Below are 5,854 nucleotides of genomic sequence, written 5' to 3'. Positions count from 1 at the left end.
CTCCCACAGTCACAGGGTGCAGAGGATCCTCTCTCCAGCCTGTGATACTGCCCCATCTATGGAGAAAGTGGAAATGTTCCCAGAGTCAGCTTTCTGTGAGTGCTCCACCTTAGAGATTTGAGCCTGATAGGTTGAGAATATAGGAGCACCTCACAACCCTAAAGGAGTGCCCAGCCCCTGCCAACCCTCCCAGTCAGACTCAAAGTCAGCGGGAAATACAGATTTTTCCCTTTGATAAAATCCTGTGGTTACATATGCAAGAGCTGCTGCAACCTCTACTGGTGTCAAGATGGTACCTTCTCCTCCTCTGGTTGCCAGGTGCCCTTTTGGCGGGATGGGGAGAATGAAATGTGCTTTTCCTTCATTGGATTAGGTGGATCCTCTGCCACTGCTAGGACTCTAGGCTGGATACAGTCAGTGTGGTCTGTAAGTTTCTTCCTCATGCATTGTCACCTGTAGCATGTGCTGCTGCAGTCTGCTCTCACCTCACTCTCAGAACCTAGCATCTCCTCCAGCCCAGGGCTACAGGAATCCTGTGTGGTGTCCCTGTTTGCTACTTCACATCTGCAGTTTCCACAGTGCGCCCCAGCATCACTCTTCTTTCTGTGGAATTTCCACTGCAAACTTCTCTCCTACTCTCCCTGTGGAATACACTTCCTCTGCTTTCCTTTTACTATCTTCCCATGCAAGTTGCTGGTTCTGGTTGGTGTGCAGTGCTCAATGCCCTCCCTCTATTAGTCAGTGATACTGTGTTCTTTAGGGAACGTTGATGATGGCAAAGTGGTCTTCAGTTAGACTGGGTGCTACCTGTAGGTGGTCGTTGCTCAGGGCCTGGAGTTTCTGGAAAAGAAGCTCCTCAAGACAAGATGGAACATGAAGATGGTACCTGTCTGCATGGAAATTCTGTGTGAGACAAGAACTGAGATCACTTTCATTGCTGCTTCCCTGTAATCCAAATTCTTATTTCTAAGCAGCAAACATGAAGGATCATTCCCAGAATTTATCAGTTACAGACATGCACCTCAACTAAATATGATTATCCATTTTGGAGATTTATAATCTTAGAAGCCATTGATACACAAAATGAGGACATTATATAATTGGATTTTTAAAAATTCATCCAATTGATTCAATTATATGTATAACAGAGAATTCTATTCTACATCCAAATAAAGCATTAGAGATGTAACCTCTGGAGCATTAATATGTAGACCATTATTTTAAAAATTATTTCTAAAATTTTAGTATTTTGAAAGCACTAACAGTTTTCTTCTTCTTTTTTTTTTTTTTATTTGACAGATAGAGTGAGACAGTGAGAGAGAGAGAGAGAGAGAAAGGTCTTCCTTCCGTTGTTGATTCACCCCCAAAAGGCCACTATGGCCGGAGCTATGCCGATCTGAAGCCAGGATCCAGGTGCTTCCTCCTGGTCTCCCATGCAGGTGCAGGCACCCAAGCACTTGGGCCATCCTCCACTGCCCTCCTGGGCCACAGCAGAGAGCTGGACTAGAAGAGAAGCAGGCGGGACTAGAACCCAGTGCCCATCACACTAACAGTTTTCAAATACCTTGGTTCTTTAATAACTTCAGGGACTATTTTCTTATTCCCCTTTAAGTCTGTTTATCAGGAAGATAATTTCAGCATCTTCAAGGAGCTTCAACATGGATACAAGTTGGTATTTCAGAGATAATATCTGACTTTTTTTTTGTAAATTCCAAAAATGTTAACTTCTCTTGCTCAAGTTGTTCAGAGTTTGGAGCACATGGGGAAAAACTATGAATCACAGGGAATTTGCTGATGGCAGCCTGCACCTCACGTGATCTCACTTAGTCCCTAGAACTCTCAGCCCTTCCTCCCCCTCCCCGTCGTCCCTGCTGTTTGCCTGCCAGTCAAGCTTTGGAGATTAACATGAGAACATCAGGAAACTAAGGATTCCATCTCCTCACACTGACAAACAGTGGTCTCTTTCTCACACCGGATTTCCTACCCTGAAACAAGATTTCCAAGCTCTGGTGGGAGTCCTTCCCAGACCTGCCCTGGGGCAGATCTTATTTCACAGTAGGAATGCAAACAGCACATTTGCCCCAGTTTTTCTCTCTGTAGCGAATTTAGGTCTCTGGCTGGATTAAGATCTTTGGTTACATCAAATTTCTAGTTGGCAGAGAACCAGACCTGTTTTTTCAAAGAGAACATTGTCATGGAAAATATTTTTAAAAGTGGATGTAATTTGGCCTAAAGCAGCTGTTTTTGGGAGGTGGGCTATAGGTTGGCATAGGACAAGAGCAGCAGGATCTTTATCAAAATCACTTTTTTCTCTCCACAGCAGTGATAAAATGCTCTTCAGTATGTCAGACAGCTGTTTTGGAATGCAAACCACACACATCCTTGAAAACCTCAGCGGATAACCTATCTCAAAAAAAGGAAACATTCAAAATGGCAAGGTCTGTCGGACAACAAGATGATACTTCCTCAAACAGCAAGAGCTGGATTTCTGATCATGGTGGGGTGCCCTCAACCTGGAGCCTGATGAGTGATGGGTTGGATCCACAAAACCAGTGGCCTACATCTAATTCAATAGTTCAAGGAACAACTCCTTACTGACCCGTGTCAGAGGCAGGTGTCAGGAGTCTTCAGAGTCAAGGGTAAGGTATTGAATATGGAAGTCCACTGAAGGTTTCTCGTGAGGGTGTTCATACCCATCTGTCTCTTATTAACTGTGTGGTCTAGGCAAGGTTCTCAGTTATAAACAGGCCTAATAGCAACACCAATCATTGCATTATTGTGAGGATAAAATATGGAACAATCTTGGACCAGTTACATAAGCCTGAAAGATGTACTCTTTCTTCCCTCCTCTCTCTGAATCCTTGAGAGTGCTTCTCTGATCCAAAGGCTTTTATCTAATGCTGCATTTATTAGACTGGACTCTCTGGCTTTCAAAAGACAGAAATTAACTCAAATTATATAAACAGGAAAGGATTCATTGAAGTGTCTGAGAAAGATGAGATTAGGAATGAGAGACTTGACTGTTCAAATGAAGCTGTCATCTCCCTCCTCCTTCACTCTCTCTCCCTTAGCTCACTCACTGGCAGTGAGTGAAAAGCTATGAAAATGAAAGCTGTGTGCATTCATTCTCTGCTTCCATAGACTGTCTTTACACACAAAATGGCTGTCAGTGAGTCCAGATCCACATTCTTACAACAGACAGCACATGCATGGAATGGCTTCCCCTTGGAACTTTACAGAACATTCATGGAAAGAACCGAAGTTGGTTTGGTTTCCACCTATATGTTCTCATCTGTAGACAAGGGGGCATCTATTAAGGGAAGAAGCAAGGAGGTTGGGCAGAGGAAACAGTAGCTGGTAAAACCCAAGGATTCATATGTGACAATGAGATGAACTGTATTCTTTTATGTGACTATGAAGAAATACCTGAGGCAGGGTACTTCATAAAGAAAAGAGGCTCATTTATCTCATGATCTGTAGGTTCAAGAATATGGAGCCATCATCAGCTTACCTCTTGTGAGAACAACATGGAAAATGACATCATGGTAGGAACAGGTGTAAGAGGGAGAAATCATAAAGTGATAAAAGAAGCTGGAGAGAGAAAGGGACATCAAGGACTGACTTGGGTCCCACAAGACTATATAATCCCTCAAGGACACAACCCCAGTGACCTCAGGACCTCACATAAGGCCCTACTGCCTAAAGGTCCCACCACCTCTTAACAACACCATGCTGAGGATAAAGCTTCCAAAACATGAACCTTTGGGGGAAACATTTAAACCATATTCAATGCATAGCGTCCACTACCCATAGCCAATCAGTGCTCATCTATGAAAAAGGTGAGGGATTTTCACCCATCACCAGTCAGAGCTCACCTGTGAGGTGAGGTGAGTGACCTCACCCATCACCAGTCAGGGCCCATCTCTGAAGACTACCTGACAGCCAGAGTGTTCTCACATGTTCCTCTTTAGTGGAATCCTAGATCTCAATCACATCTGAGCTCTACAGCCACAGCTTCGCATCTTCAACTTCACCTGCAGGCCATTTCTTTGTCTTCGCTCTTCTGCGGTAGGTTGGCCTGCAGAAGGCAAGAGATCCATTTTCAAATATTGCACTGCACCTTTTACACTCAGAACATATATCCTTACCAAGTTCCTTGAGTCATTGTCTTCTGTGGGCCTCCAGGAATCAAAGCAAAACTACTTTTCTGTTATCCCAAGCAGCAATCTACTGTGCATCCTACTGGCATTTGGGGCCTGATGGTAGCAGGTGCATTGCAGAAAGTAATGGGAAACACTGAAGGCAAACACTGCAGGTTTGCATGATTCTTGTGAGCAGAGAACTTGGTCCATTGTTTTTGTATTTATCTGTAGTATGGGTGTGAGTGTGCCAGCACCCCCAACCCCCACCCTGGCCAGTGCAAAATGTGAAGCCCCAAGTACTCTAGCTGGCTGTAAATCTTAGGGATGAAAAGAAACAGCCTGATTTCAGTGAACCAAATAAATAAAAGGTTTAGTTTGAGCTCCATCTGACCTGACCTCTGTCAGCAAAAGGCTATGCTTCAAATTTACTGTATTAGGATGACGAGACACCTGGGATGATTGTCACTATTAGTGGAAGACTGAGGTTATAAAAAAAAGTCATAACTTTTCAGACCAAATTGATTTAGCAATTTTTAATCTAAAGGCAAAAATAATCACAGAAGGAGCTGTAAGTATGATATGTGGTAACTAGACAGGCTGAGGTGAGCTGGAATTCTTGCAGCCCTGTCATGTAATGTTTATCTCTTTAACTGTCAGCTTCATATGTCCACCTTTCCAGGATGCACCTGTGCCTCATCCAGGACCAGGACACATGTTAAGACTCACTCTGTATGTTTATGCGATTAAGAAGATGTCTCATTTCACCATAGACCATACTTGGAGGTACTGCTCTCTTTCCCTCTCTCTGTCTCTCTTTAAGTAACCCTCTGATCCACTCATGGGCATTTCTCCACATGCTGTGGCACACATATACATGTGAATGTAGTATTTCCTCTCACTGTTAAATAAATCATATTCTCGCTTATTATGCTATATGTATAAATGGATGCCTCTGTTTTGAATTCTTATCTCTGTGGAGGCAAGGACCTGGAATAAAAATTAAGATACACAGGCCCATATCAAGTAGGGGAAGTAGGAAACCAAAATTCCTGAGAGGCAGCCCAGCCTGTCTTTAGGAGAACATGAATTCAGGTGTAGCACTTCGAGAACTCTAAGAGGACACTCCTGGGAAAAGCCATTCACCAAGGTAAAAAGGAAAGAAGTCCTTGAAGTTGGCAAGCAATTAAAACATTTAAGAAGTTTTCATTGCTTTCAAAATACAAAAATTTTAGAAAAGATGAAAAAAATCCCCATCAAAATATTTTTTCATTATAATGAGAAATTAAAATACATTTTTAAAATCTAGTTACTCATTTGTTTATTTACTATTGTTGCCTTTTCTGTCAGTAATTTCTAAGGTGAGAGACCTCCAAAATGTAGAATCACATTGAGTCACATGTACATATCCAATATTTCCAAGAGGATCTCCTTATCATCTACTGCTTGGAAATAAATATTTTGTTCATTTCCATTGACTCATCCATCAGTTGTCAACAAATACCTAATGCTCTGGTTGTTCTGTCCTGGCCCCTGGCTCCTCTGGATAACTTGAGTCAAGTGTTACACCAGTTTTTTCAGGCTGTCTTAACAAAGTACCATCAGCTGGGAGTTTAGACAGTAGGGACACATTGTCTCACAGTCTGGAGGTAAGAAGTTCAACATAATGGTGTTGGCAGAGTTTGTTGCTACAGAGGCCTACAAGGAAGAATCAG

The 5,854-nt window shown here is 42.7% G+C and overlaps 1 long non-coding RNA gene across 1 annotated transcript; it reads left to right on the top strand.

The window, feature by feature from the left end:
- Window positions 1-4,884, top strand: LOC127490719 (uncharacterized). Its single transcript, XR_007919075.2, has 3 exons — window positions 1-95; window positions 1,300-1,439; window positions 2,321-4,884. It is a non-coding gene; the product is annotated as an uncharacterized lncRNA (long non-coding RNA).
- The last annotated feature ends 970 nt before the right edge of the window (window positions 4,885-5,854 follow it).

Source organism: Oryctolagus cuniculus, chromosome 6 (genome assembly GCF_964237555.1).
Source record: "Oryctolagus cuniculus chromosome 6, mOryCun1.1, whole genome shotgun sequence".
NCBI lineage: Eukaryota > Metazoa > Chordata > Mammalia > Lagomorpha > Leporidae > Oryctolagus > Oryctolagus cuniculus.
The sequence above is the reverse complement of the archived record's forward strand: the minus strand, read 5'-3'. Positions and strand labels throughout refer to the sequence as shown.